Genomic DNA, 14,949 nt, shown 5'->3' on the forward strand with positions numbered 1-14,949 from the left:
AATATTCCTCAAGGTGATCCAAATGTGATTCGCCTACACAAAGAATTGCATGATCATGGGCAAGCAATTGCCGAGTTGACCACTACAATAAATCAATTGGCCAAAGCTCAACTTTAACAGGTTCAAGGTCCTAAGTGAGTAAATGTCATGGAAGGTGTCAATATGATGGTGAACAAGCGAAGGCAAAAGGGTCAACAAGTGCAAAACCGTGTGAAACAATTTATGAAAGATGATATTGGGTTTGACCAAGACGAATCATACAATGAACAAGAGGAAGAAGTGAAATATGTGAATAACTACCAAGGGCAAAGAAACAACTCTCAAGGCCCGAATCAACAACAATGGCGATCTTAAGGAAAATCAAGGTAATTGGAGTAGTGGTACCAACAATCAAGGTAATTGGAACAATAACAATAATCTAGGCAATTGGAACAATCAAGGCAACCAAGGCAATTGTGATGGCAACAATCAAGGATATTATGGAGGCAACAAACAAGGGGGTTGGAACAATAATCAAGGGAATCGGGGGGGAGGGGGATTTCAAAGGCCCACGTTGTATCAACAACGAAATAACCCGCCTCCTTATCCGTCTCATGATTCTAGCTCTTCCAATAATGATATGGGATAAATTGAAAATATGTTCAAACAAATGATGGAGAAAATGCCGACTCCGATGCTCAACTAGCCTCTCACAATACTTCAATCCGCAATTTAAAGGTTCAATTAGGGCAAATATCGCAAGATTTAAATACTCGTCCTATGGGGCCACTACCTAGTGACACGGTGGTGAACCCGAAGCGTGGAAACAACACGGGACATGCCATGGCCATAACCACAAGGAGTGAAAAAGGTGAGGAGGCAACAACATCAAACCAAAGAAGAATTGTGGATGATGATGTGGTGATTCAAGAAGATGAAATTCCAAGCAATGTGGTTCAAGCTAATGAAGAAGTGAGAATTGATATTGATGAAAATGTTGAGAAGACTCAAGAATAAGTGAACCCGTCTAGGGAACACGTGATTGGCATATCGGAATCGGTAGTGCCAAAGGCCAAGACACCAATGCCAAGGCCTCCTCCTCCATACCCTCAAAGGCTCGCCAAGCAAAATAGCGAGAACCAATTCAAGAAGTTTATTGACATGATGAAGAGCTTATCCATTAATGTGCCATTGGTTGAGGCGTTGGAACAAATGCCCGGCTATGCAAAGTTCATGAAGGATTTGGTGACAAAAAAAAGATCAATGAACTATGAGACTATCAAGATGAGAAGGATGCCAAACCCTCCATTGAATATCAAAGAAGATTAAATGAAGTAATGCAAGAGGTGGTGAAGAAGGAGATTATAAAATGGTTGGATACCGGGGTTGTTTACCCCATTTTCGATAGCTCGCGGACCTCTCCGATGCAATGTGTCCCAAAGAAAGGGGGCATGACTGTGGTAACAAATGAAAAGAACGAGTTGATCTCCACAAGAACGGTCATCGGGTGGAGAGTTTGCATGGACTATAGGAAGCTCAACAAAGTCACTCGAAAAGATCATTTTCCGCTTTCATTTCTTGATCAAATGCTTGATAGGTTGGTCGGACGAGCTTTTTATTATTTTCTTGATGGATATTTCGGCTACAATCAAATTCTTATTGCTTCTGAGGACCAAGAGAAGACTACTTTTGTTACACCCCATGTTTTCGTACATGAAAGTATGCCATGAGTGAATTGATAAAAGCTCGGGAATGAGATATTACATCCCGCATTTTCGGACGTTAAAGTTTCGCCGTAAGTTAATCGACGTAAGTTTGGAAATGTGATTTATTTTGGGATTATAAGTATTGCGCTATTTCAAATAAGTGATAAGTTATTTAGTGAAGGTGGGAGGGTAAGCAAATCGAAGAAAATGAATTTCGTCAAAGTTTGACAATTTGGGATAAAATACGGTCCGAGCTATAATACTCAATATTTATGGACTAGTGCCATACAAGGTATCACACGACCATAATAGTAAGGTGTACAAAGTGTGTTAAAATTGAGTGACATTTAAGTAATTTGAGATAATACCTAATTATGTGAATAATTATTGATTAATGAGAGATTAACAAATTAATTAAGAAATTAAGTGGTCAATTGTTGGATAAGGATGAGCCAAAAACATGGCAGCAAGCCACTTCTTGAACATATGACTATTAGTTATTCTTGGTTAGGTGGCAGTAATGTGTCAAGTACAAGGACACTTCATTTCTCATACTTTAAAGTCTTGTAAAAGTAATATGTTAAGTACAAAACAATTCATTTCTATTATTTTGAATAAAAAGACTACAAATCAGATGTGAGCCTTTGCACATAACAACGTGAATTCTTACCCATTTCCTACAAATCCTACAAGTTTTCAACAAATTTCTTACAACCAAATAGTACAATCAGATGCTACTTCATTTCTTATATTTTGTATACAAAGCTACTACAATCAAATGCTAGCAATTCCTACAAAAACACCACAACCAAATTCCTACGTGATTTCTTACACTACAAATTCCTACGTGATTTCTTCAACCAACGAGATTTTTTTTAGCACATTAGCAACGTGAGATTTTGTGATTCTAAAGGAGTACGGTGCAACCTTTTCCAAGAATATCATACGGATTTTCCCCTACTTCGATCCACCGTTACGTGTTGTTACAATCAATGTGTGTTAGAGGGATTATCAAGAGAATCAGCTAAGGTATGTTAAGGCTATCCCTTCTTTCTTTTTTTGGCATAATCTATACGACACGAACGAAACGAGCAAATGCACAAATTCCATAAATGAATCTATTCATAGAAATATTAGAGATGCTTATGTTCTTGATTCCCCATGTGTCATATTATTCTATCATCTGTTCATGGGTCTCAAAAAAATACGTAAGTTGGTAAAGTTTATTTCATGATATTAATGAGAGGCATAATGGTCTCATGACGTACCAAGAGATTTTATTAACGTATTTCATATGTATTTCATGCATTTATACATGCACATTGACCCATGACCAGATGACGTTATATATATATATATATATATATATATGTATATATATGTATATGGGATATGGGATATGGGATATGGGAACGATTATGGCGTTATATACGCACCACCACCTGATCAACTGGTATACGTTGATGATTTGCCCACAGTGGCCGAGATGATATGATGGGATGCCCTCAAAGGCTTGATGATGTTATGAACACATGTACCTATGCACAACATGATATTCATACGCATATGTATGACACTAAGTATTTCATGATTTACAGAGTTATCCAGACTTACAGGTTGAGTCATTTACTTTATATTTCTTCCATGTCTTTTATGTACTAATTTATGTGCCTTACATACTCGGTACATTATTCGTACTAACGTACCTTTTTCCTGGGGACGCTGTGTTTCATGCCCGCAGGTCCTGATAGACAGGTCGAGAGTCTTCCAAGTAGGCTATCAGCTCAGCGGAAGACGTTGGTGCGCTCCATTTGCTCTGGAGTCGCTTGTTTGGTCAGTATGATTTAGACGCGTATTGTTTGGTATGGCGGGGCCATGTCCCGACCTGTATAAGTATGTACTATTAGAGGCTTGTAGACAAATGTCATGTATACAGATGCTTGTATGGCCTTGTCGGCCTATATTTTGAGTATATAAAGGATCATGCCGACCTTATAGGCCCATACGTCATATGTATGAGTTTGGATTACATGTTGGGTCGTCCAATGTCGAGCATTTTTCCCATGTTTTATTCTACTTATATCACGACAGCCTGTCTAGCTCATTTACCTATGATAGTATAATACGAAAGATACGTTATGTTGGTACTCGGTTGAGTAAGGTACCAGGTGCCCGTCGCGGCCTATCGGTTTGGGTCGTGACAACTTTCACCTGTCTCTATGGTACTTTTGCATTCTCGCGGATGTCATTTGGGTTATGCAATGCACCAATAACTTTTCAACTGTCTATGATGGCCATCTTCACCGACATGGTGGAGGATTTTCTTGAGGTCTTCATGGATGACTTTTCCGTGGTGGGGAATTCTTTTAATGAGTGCTTGGACAACTTGGACAAGGTTTTGGTAAGATGTGAGGAAACAAACTTGGTTTTGAATTGGGATAAATGTCACTTCATGGTCGAGGAAGGCATAGTCCTCGGCTACAAAATTTCAAAGCATGGTATTGAGGTCGACAAGGCCAAAATTGAGGTGATCTCCAAACTCCCCCCCCTACATTCGTGAAGGGAGTGAGGAGCTTCTTGGGTCATGCGGGGTTCTATCGCCGATTCATCAAGGACTTTTCTAAGGTGGTAAACCCCTTGTGTAAACTTTTGGAGAAGGATGTCAAGTTCCATTTCAACGAGGATTGTATGAAGGCATTCGAATTGCTCAAGTTCAAGTTGACTACTACTCCTATTATCACCGCACCAAATTGGAGCTTGCCTTTCGAGCTCATGTGTGATGCAAGTGATGTGGCAGTCGGAGCAGTTTCGGGGCAACGTATCAACAAAATCTTCCATCTGGTCTACTATGCTAGTAAGACCATGAATGATGCCTAAGTCAATTACACAATGACCGAAAAAGAGCTCATTGTTATTGTCTTTGCTATGGAGAAATTTTGCCCGGACTTGATGGGTACAAAGGTGATTGTCCACACTGATCATGTGGTGCTTCGGTACTTAATGAGCAAAAAGGATTCAAAGGCAATGTTAATGCGGTGGGTGATTCTATTGCAAGAGTTTGATCTAGAAATCCAAGACCGCAATGGTAGTGAAAACCAAGTGGCAGACCACTTGTCTCGTTTGGAGGAGGGGGGAGGCCACATGACGGCCTTGATATAAATGATTCCTTCCCTGACGAGCAGCTTCTAGCCATTTCAATGACCGGGATGCCATGTTTTGCCGATTTAGCCAATAATCTTGTGAGTGGTATTGTATCGAATGAGTTCTCTTCAAACCAAAGAAAGAAGCTCAAACGGGATTACCTTGACTATTATTGGGATGAGCCATATCTCTTCCGAATTTGTACCGATGGTGTGATTCGACGATGTGTGCCGGAGGAGGGACAAATAGAAATTCTTGAGGCTTGCCACTCTTCACCATATGGTGGTCACCATGGTGGAGCCAGAACGACAACAAAAGTGTTGAGTTGTGGATTCTACTGGCCTACTCTTTACAAGGACGCTAGCGATCTCGTCAAGCGTTGTGATGAATATCAAAGGGCCGGTGGGATTTCTAAGAAAAATAAGATTCCCCTCAGCACCATCTTGGAGATTGACATTTTTTATGTGTGGGGCATTGATTTCATGGGTCCGTTCGTGAGCTCTTGTGGGAATACTTACATATTGGTAGTTATAGATTATGTGTCAAAGTGGGTTAAAGTCGTGTCTTTACCCAACAATGAAGCTCGAAGTATGGTGGCAGTTTTGAAAAAGAATATCTTCACGAGATTTGGTACTCCAAGGGCCATTATTAGTGATGAAGGATCGCACTTTTGTAACAAAGCTTTTGATACCTTACTCATAAAGTATGGTGTCACTCACAAAGTGTCAACTCCCTATCATCCTCAAGCAAGTGGGCAAGTCGAAGTCTCCAATCGGGAGATCAAGAGTATTTTGTCAAAGACTGTGAATGCCAACCGGATGGATTGGTCGAAGAAACTTGATGATGCTCTTTGGACTTATAGAACGACTTACAAAACACCGATTGGTATGTCTCCACATCGGTTAGTGTTCGAGAAAGCTTGTCATCTACCGGTGGAACTTGAGCATAAGGCTATGTGGGCATTGAAGAAGCTTAATCTTGAATGGGATGTCGCCGCCAACTTAAGGGTGGCACAATTGAATGAGCTTGATGAATTCCGGTACCATGCATATTTAAGTTCGTCCGTATACAAGGACAAGATGAAGTACATCCATGACAAGTACATCCGGAACAAGGAGTTCAAAGAAGGTGATCTTGTGCTATTGTTCAATTCTCGGTTGCGGATGTTTTCGGGAAAGTTGAAGTCCAAGTAGAGTGGTCCATTTGAGTTTGTGCATGTAACACCCTTTGGTGCACTAGACTTAAGGAACAAGAATGATGAAGTGTTTGATGAATGCCATGTTGTGGCTTTAATCCATTTCAAGTGATTGATGGTAACCTGCGTCGTGCCGCGACGTTAAATCAGGTACTTCTTGGGAGGCAACCCAAGGTTTTTTTCAGTTTTCACTTCTTCCTTTTTAGATAGGCTTTGTATTGAGCTAACTGGTTTTGAAGTGATTTGCAGGAATGAGTATGCATTGCAGGTACTGTGATTGAAAAATTGGCCAAGTGTTGAAAAAGTGCGGACCTCACATTTATTGTGCGGACCGCACAATTATGATTGCAACCGCACAACTAGAGACCCAAAAATGTGAACTCTCTGAAAGTTTAGAGTTGCAAAAAATAGGCCAATCTTTGGCTACACACAAAAATGTGCGGACCGCACAAATTTCTGCAGTAGCACTCACTTTTGTGCGGACCGCAGAATCTCAGCTCGGGTACAGGTAAAGAGTGCGGACCGCACTCAAAATTGTGCGGCCGCACTCATCTCACTTTGTGACTGACTTGGTCAAACTATAAATAGGGCTTTTGAACATTATTCACACTTTACACTCTCTGAACTCTTGAGCCCTAAGCAAACACTGTGCATCACAAAATAGTTCACACTTCATAATCAATTCATCAAGTCTATATTATCACTTGCATTCCTTCATCACTGGTATGTTCAATCCATGTTAGACTTTTTCCATTTTTCTTAATTTTTGTTCTTGATTAGTTTAGTTATTTTTAGGCCAAAAAATGTCAAATATTCTTCATATGTGCTTAAAATCATATGGGTAATTTCACGTATGTTCATTGGGGACTGGTAGATCATTGATCATGTTTATTTGCAAATACCATGTCTAATTTGTGAAAATGTTGCAAGTAACCTAAAGTCACTGCCGTATGTTTTCAAATAGTGCGGCCACACACAAAATTGTGCGGTCCGCAGAACTATCGATTAAGACAAACATATGCTTGAAAAGTACGGACCGCACTCAAAATTGTGCGGTCCACGGAAAAAATTGTGCGACTGTAGAAAAACATGTGCGCCCGTACATTGGAACTTCAGAGAACCAATGTATCAGCTTGGAATTATGCGGACGCACTCAAAATTATGTGATCCGTACCTCAGCATGTACGACTACACTCAAAATTGTGCGGTCCGCACTTCAGGGTGTGCGACCACACTTTAAAATTGTGCGGTCCACACATGACAGTCTGTGGTCTCACTCAAAATTGTGCGGTCCTCACTGTCTCTTCTATAAACTGTTGTCCTACAACTGTACTGCAAATGTTTAACCTGTTTTGAACTCCAACTGACTTATGTGCCTTGTAGTGTAGACAATGGTTCGTTCACGAGGTAGAGGCGATACATCCAAAGGGAGAGGTGAGCCCTCCCGAGGCAGAGGAAATGGCACTAACCCACTGGGAGTGCAATCTAAAGTAATCACCAAAAAGCCGACCACTGGGAGATATAGGACCATAGAGCCCTCTGAATCTAGTTCCTATGCCCCGTCTAGGGAAGCCTCCGAGGGTCAGTCAATGGAAGTACAACCTAAGGCCGAGTCCCAACCACCACAACTCACAAGGAGAAATTAATTGTGCAACGAACCCTCCACTACAGCAAGTTCTTCTGAGGGTTCTGATGTCGGTAGCTAGGCTTCAGATCCCTCCTCCACACCTACTCCTCTGGCACCAATGTCAATAGACAATGATGATGATGGTGGTAGAGGAGGTGACACTCGAGTGGGCGGCCTAGAGAGGTTGAAGAAGAAGGAAGCATGGGAGGATCAGTTTATGAGTTTGACAGGCTTCACAAGGTTTAGAGAGTGGTGGCCCTAGATATCGCTCACACTTGAGCAACAGTTCTTAATGAAGGATTTGGATAAATACAATCCAAATATCCTTAGACAGTTCCGAGAGCGAAATGGGTGGATGTGGTTCACCCAAAATGTCATTGATGCAAATGAGCACTTGGTTCGAGAGTTCTATGCCAATGTGGCTCACATAAAGAAGGGTACCAAGATAACAAAGGTGAGAAATTTGAAAGCCAAATTTGACTCCAGCACTTTGAACACTTACCTGGGCTTTGAGGAGGTAGAGGCAGTCAAGTACCTAGAGAAGCTTGCTATGGGTAATGCAGCTCGCCCTTAGCTAGCTGAGATTTTGGCTACTCGAGGATCACCACACTGTGGATCACAGCAGGGGTTCTTATCCTCCGGGCCACCCTAAATTTTGAAGCAAAAGGGTGGCAAACCTTTGTGTGCAGCCGTATCCACCCGAGCAGAAATGAGAACAATCTTCCTCTTCCCCGAGCAGTTTTGGTGGCTTCGATTATGGCCGGGTACCCAATCAATATGAGTGCCATCATGTCGGCCAACATGACAATAGATGTCCGACAAAGTGAAAGCTCCTACCCGTATCCCAACACCCTCACAGAATATTTTAACGATGCAAAGGTGGAGCCAAAGACATTCGATACGAAAGTAAGGGCCAAGAAGCCTTTCTCATGGTACCACCTGCATGGTACGGACAACCCAAAGTTCAAGGGTAAGGCCACTACCACCGTTGGTTAGTCTGATGAGCTATTGGTGGTGGGTACAGAGTCTGCTGCTGAGCCATCTATAACTCCCATATCTCCTACAACAGTCGAGCCTTTCACTGGGACAGCTGACATGCCACCACCTTCATCTTCTAGACCATTAGCCTCAGTACCAGTGCCAGCTTTATCCACTCATTGCGCTGCATGTCTCCCAGACATTGGCGAGTCTTAACAATTGGATGCAGACAACCACTTCTAAGATGTTGGACATATCCAACGTTGTTGTAGTACAGTCTTTTACCCTAGTAGCACCATAGGTCCCTCTGTCAGTGGAGGAAATATTGAAGAAGATTCTGGAGAACAATAAGACCATTATGGATACACTGGTGGCTCATGGGGGAGCTATTGAGGAGTTGGGCAAGCAGGCAAAGAAAATGAGGAAATCCCAGGCTTCAAAGAAATCAATGGAGAGATTGAGGAAGGAGGTGACGAAGATCGCAACCGCAGATGATTTGCCATTTGACCTACTGATGGAGACAGATTCATCAGTACCAGCAGACCCAACAACACCATCAGCAGAGGCACCAACTGGCCAGTCTGATGAGCCAGATCTTACTGCCCACACTGCTGAGGAGATACTTCAGATGCTCGCCAACCCTGTTGTTCCCCAGCTAGATGATGATGAGATACAGTTGGAGGAGCCCAAGGGTGGTGATGCTGACAGTCACCCTCAGACCACATAGGGAGTTTTCTCTACTCTCTACCCTCCCTTATTTTGATTTTGCTAAGCAATGAGGACAATGCTTGTTCTTATTTAAGGGGGTGGTCTATTTTGGTTTGATTTGACGACATTTGATGACATTGGCCTGTAATAACTTTAATTCTCTTTTTCTTTTATCTTTATTTTCTCCCTCATTATGTATATATTCATCCCTCTTGTATATATTCTATTTCTCTCGGTCTGTATATTCATTTGCCTTACTTTCAGTAGTTTATTTCATAACTTCTTCATTTTGTTTTCTTAATAGTATAGCTTCTTAGTTACTTTAATAGCGTCTTTTTGATGTTTTAGCTTCTTTTATGTTTAAGTGAAAAATACGCCTTTGGTTTTCTTCAAGCCACGGTTCTTTACAAAGGTGAGTTTTGTGTGAACCGGATGGCTCTTCCCAACGATGGATGGCGTGACAACCTTCTTAAGGAATCGAGTATGTTCTTGATGTTTAGGTAGAAACAGTAGTATAAATGAATAAATAAGGGTCGAGCATGCTTCACTTGGTACCAACACACTTAACTACACGCTTATGGTTAAAACAAGATTTTGGAAAGAAATGGCTCAAGTTAGTGACCTTGTGACTCTTGTGTTGACTTAGGCAATCATCGAGTGGCTTAGTTGAACCATTAGCGATATTCAATCTTGAATGCGGTTGTTATGGCCCATCGACTCTATTCTCTTTAATAATCCGGTGGTGTGAGAAGTGAGGTATTTTGTTACAAGTCTAAGTACTCGTGAGAATGGTCTAGAACTTGCCCCGAATGTGTTTCTAGGCGAAATTCTAAGTTAGCTTGGCTTGAGAAGTGATTGTAGGCTCTCCTTGACCCATTTTGAAACCTTCCATGGCCCACCAATGATATCATCCTTAGTCAACACTTTTGAGCCTAAAGCCTCTTTTATTCGATAACCATGTTACAAGCCTTTACCCGTTTTATAGTGATCCTCTCTTGGTACCCAAGCTTTCTTTAGCACTCATGAGAAACAAATGGCGAAAACATAAGTTTGGGGGAAGAGACGAGAAGTTTAAAGATGGTATCAAGGCACAAAAAGAGAAAAGAAATGAAGAAGAAGAAAGGCAAAGAAAAAGAAAGGAAGAACAAAAGAAAAACACAAAAAGAAAGTGAATAATGTGAAAGGGTTGAAAAGATTCAAAAGAAAGCAAAAGTGCAAAGCATGGAGAAAACAAAGAAGGAGAATATGAATAGCATGACCAAAAAAGAGTGATGTCAAGTCTCTCTAGTTCCCCTAAGGAAAAAGAAAATGACTCGAAGAGTCGGCAAACATGAGCCACAAAGAGAAAATGGAGTGCTAAAGGGAAGATGAACCAATTCCATTCCAATATTTTCCTCCTTAGTCCAAAAGCCTTCATTACATGCCGAAAAAGCCCTACGTGATTTCAAGCCGGGTAAACTTACATTAATGGTGATCTACATGAGGGGCAAGCATATGATACTTAGAGTCGGGCTTGTGATATTCTTTTAAGAGTGATGAGTGAACCTTTCTCGATTCATTGCATTGAGTGCTATATTCTTAAGTGAGATGAGCTTTCGGAGAGTATATGAGGAGGAGTTTGGGATCCACAACGACCTATATGAAAGTGCAAACTTCCTTGAGGAATTAAGTCAACTCTTGATGCTCAAGCGTCACATTAGAGCTATTTGTGCTTTAACATTCAAATCATAGACTTGTTAATGATTCATGCGTGTGTGGGTAATTGTTGGTCCCAATTGATGTGTGTTTGATTCAACTTAGGCCAACTAAAATAGCCCCTTTTTTCTAGTGGAGGTGGGAATTGCCTTAATTACTTGAGGACAAGCAAAAGCTTAAGTTTGGGGGAGTTGATAAGTAGGGATTTTTACTGCTTATTTGCTCTCTTTTACTTACGTTTTAGCTCAAAAATGCTTAAAGGTATTCCCGAGAACTAATGAAATGTGCTTTCTTGTAGGAATATTGGGAAACGAGCCAAAGATATGAAAATCAACTAAGAAGGAATAAAAATTGGACAAGAACTAAAACAAGACAAAATGGACCAAAATGCGGACCGCATAATACTATGTGCGGCCGCAGACTCTAAAGAGCCACTGTCAGAATTCCTTAACAAAGTGCGGACCGCACAATTATTGTGCGGCCGTAGAAGGCAAGGTTCAAAGATATGTGTTTTGGGGACCTGAAGATATGCGGACCATGCTATTATTGTGCGGCCGCACTCATAAATGCGCGGTTCGCAGAAATTTCACATGTCCAACCCAAGATCAATAGTGCGGCCGCACTCAGAAATGTGCGGTCCGCACAATCAGAGGAAGTGCGGCCGCACCCCAGATTTATGCAGCCGCAGAAGACCACCCTATCAAGTCAGCTTCAAAGTGTGAACCGCACACAGAATTGTACGGCCGCACAACCTCCGTAGGGGTAATTTTGTTCGATAATTTTAGCTGGGTATAAATGGATCTTTTTGTCATTTTTAGGTTAAGTTTGAACACCTGAGAATAGATAGCCATTTTTCTTTACTGTTTTGGGTAACTTTATAATAGTTTATCATTTTAACATTAGATTTTCTTCCCTTAATCATCTATTATGAGTTTTATCTTAGTTTCTTCTTTAATTTCTTCATTTCCCATGAGTAGCTAAACCCTTAGCTAAGGTTCTGATTGAACCCTCGTATGAGTATCTAATGGGTGATTGATTTAGGGATTATTTATGATTGGGTATATGATATTTAGCCTAGTTCTTTCTTAAATTTAAGAATTGATGGTTGCAAACATTGATTCATGCCTAATTGACTAAGTCTCTACCTGATAAAGAGAAACTAAGTCTAGAAAAACTTGGCTAACAAGAAATTGGAGTAAACTCGAGAAATTGATAGCCCCAATTAAAGGGTCGAATCTAGTGATAGTAAGACCCGACTTGAGCATTTATCGCTTGTTTTGTGAGATACCCATTTGGACTTGAGAAAGACAAATTGGGAAAAATCACTCAAACTACCGAGAGATATAGAGTGAGTAATCGCGTGTGATTGCTATATTGTATCCCGGCCAACCAAACATGCCCTAAAGCTCTCAATACGGTAGATAACCAACTAGGCGGAAGTTACAATCCTAGATTTTTTATAACCCGAAAAACAACAATACCAAAAACATTATCCCTTAGCTTTACAATTACAAGCATTAGCATAAAAATTAGAAGTAGAAAAGAAATAACCGAATATATGGAAGTGCAATCTTGGGCACGTCATATACTTAGACTAGGTATATACCTAATCCAACATAAAGCTCTCTGTGGAATCAACCCCGACTCGCGTTGGGTATTTATAATTGCATCGACCACCTCACAATCCCAATCAGTGGTGTGAGTTTATGCAACATCAGTACCCATAGTACTCATCTTCTAAAATCATCCAATCAAATGGCTAACTGTTAGATGTTTTGTTTCCCGATCGTAAAGTTAACCGGATGTATCAAATTTCTGGACTTTATAAAAATCAGAAGTAAAAAAATCCTGGTTATTAACATCCCCGGTCTTTAAGGCTATGAGGTTATAAAAGTTTCGGGCACAACTAAAAACCCAAGAGTCAAAACTAAAAGATTAAAAGTTTCGGATGAACATTATAAATTCGAAATCAAGCTTACTGTGGTAGTAGTATTTTTCATCACCAACCGATTATTGACGAAAGGAACACAAATGGCAGAGTTGTCATATGAATCTCTAAGTTCTGCATCTTTTTTCCTTCGCCCGATTTTTGTCCCTATCAGGTTTTTCCGGCAAGGTTTTTAATGAGGTAGAGGCGAAGGTGAAAAAGATAAAATCTTCCACTTCCCACTCATATCATATTGAGTAACCGGAAAGTGGGGGGACTATTTGTAATAGTAAAAAATAGACTCGCCATGTGGGTCTATTAAATGGCGACACATGTCAACAAAGTTATGCGAAAAGTGAAGAATGACATGCAAGGTGACATGTGAAACACCCTCGGGACCGAGCATACTTGTACCGTGCCTGTTAGTCTCGAAACTGACCATCATAGAATAGTTCTGGATCAGTTATGGGAGAATAGCTCATAATTACAAATGAGGAAAGAATCAATTAATCCACGATTACATGGGATTTACCATCATTATGCCATCAGTTACAAATCAATTATGTAATGTACAATAAATGCAATAAATGATTGTAACAGACAGAACAAGGCAATCAATTACGAGATTGATTCAACATGCACGAGATTGACTCAACATGTACGAGATTGACTCAACAGGCACGAGATTGACTCATCAGTTACGGAATTAAATCAGCAGTTATGGAATTAACTCATAAGTTACGGAATTAACTCATCAGTTATGGAATTCCATCATTTATACAGCTGTTACAAGTCTTCCAAAAGTAACAGATGGATTGAGTAAATGCTCATAATGGACCCATAATTCAAGGAGAATAGTTACTTAGATTTAGCCCTATAAATAGACACACTTTTATCACCATCAGGGGAATCTAATTTTCTTCTCTACAATTCTATAAATTGTAATTCATAGAATCTTGCTCCCAAGTTAGCCATAGTTTCGCCCTTCAAGATATGTTCAGCTCATCATCCTATCAAGGATCATTCAATAAGAATTATTTCTTCTCTGCTTTATTTTTATTATATTATCTATCATTGAATTTATTTTTCACTTCTTTATCATGTTGTATTAACAAAAAATTATATTTTTTGGAACGAATCTGTTACTTGTGGTCCACCATAGAAAATTTATTACTTTGAACTTAAAAATCATTTTTTGGGTTAAACAACCCTTCTTATAGAAAGTGACAGTCTTTTCCTAAGTGGCCGTTTAGTACAATGGTGAGAAATCACATTGGGTAGGATATCCCGTAGAATTAGTTATTCTATTTTCTATACGGAAATCCCATCATTTTAGTGTAAAAGTTATCTCGGAATTAGCTAATACCCCGAATTGAATATGAGATAAAGTAATCCCAAACTCTTTCTCGGGATTATTATTCTTATCTCATATACCAAACGACCATGAGTTTAAACTTTATACCTCTTATATGCATTGACATTGAAAAATCCTTTTATCCGAATAACAACGACAATAACAATTATATTGTAGTAGTACCAAATAAGTTGAGTGAGTATATCCTCAACCAGTAGAGAGAGAATCTCTCCCTTCTCTCTAGATTACTTATAAATTTTAAAAACACTAAAACTATCCTTCAACCTCCATGAATTCAATCACCTCTAACCTGGATACTGCACAAATACCTCCAAAGCCGCCAAATAATTCATTAACTACTCAAACAATGGATGATATCAATAGTCCAGCTACCCCAAACGACAAAATTCCCTAAACGTTCAAAGAAAAACTTTTGGGAAAAGATGACACAATTAATATCTCCACAGACCCTTCATCTACCCTCATGCTCCCAATGGACATTCAAGAATGGGATCTAGACTCTCATCCAAACAAGGAGAATGAAAATATCTCTCTCTCCATCCCCATAACCTTGGAAGATAAACAAATAATTTATCATCCATGGAAATATTCCCTAATAATAAAACTAAAAGGCAGAAG

The sequence above is a fragment of the Nicotiana tomentosiformis genome, chromosome 8 (assembly GCF_000390325.3).
Source record: "Nicotiana tomentosiformis chromosome 8, ASM39032v3, whole genome shotgun sequence".
Classification (NCBI taxonomy): Eukaryota; Viridiplantae; Streptophyta; class Magnoliopsida; order Solanales; family Solanaceae; genus Nicotiana; species Nicotiana tomentosiformis.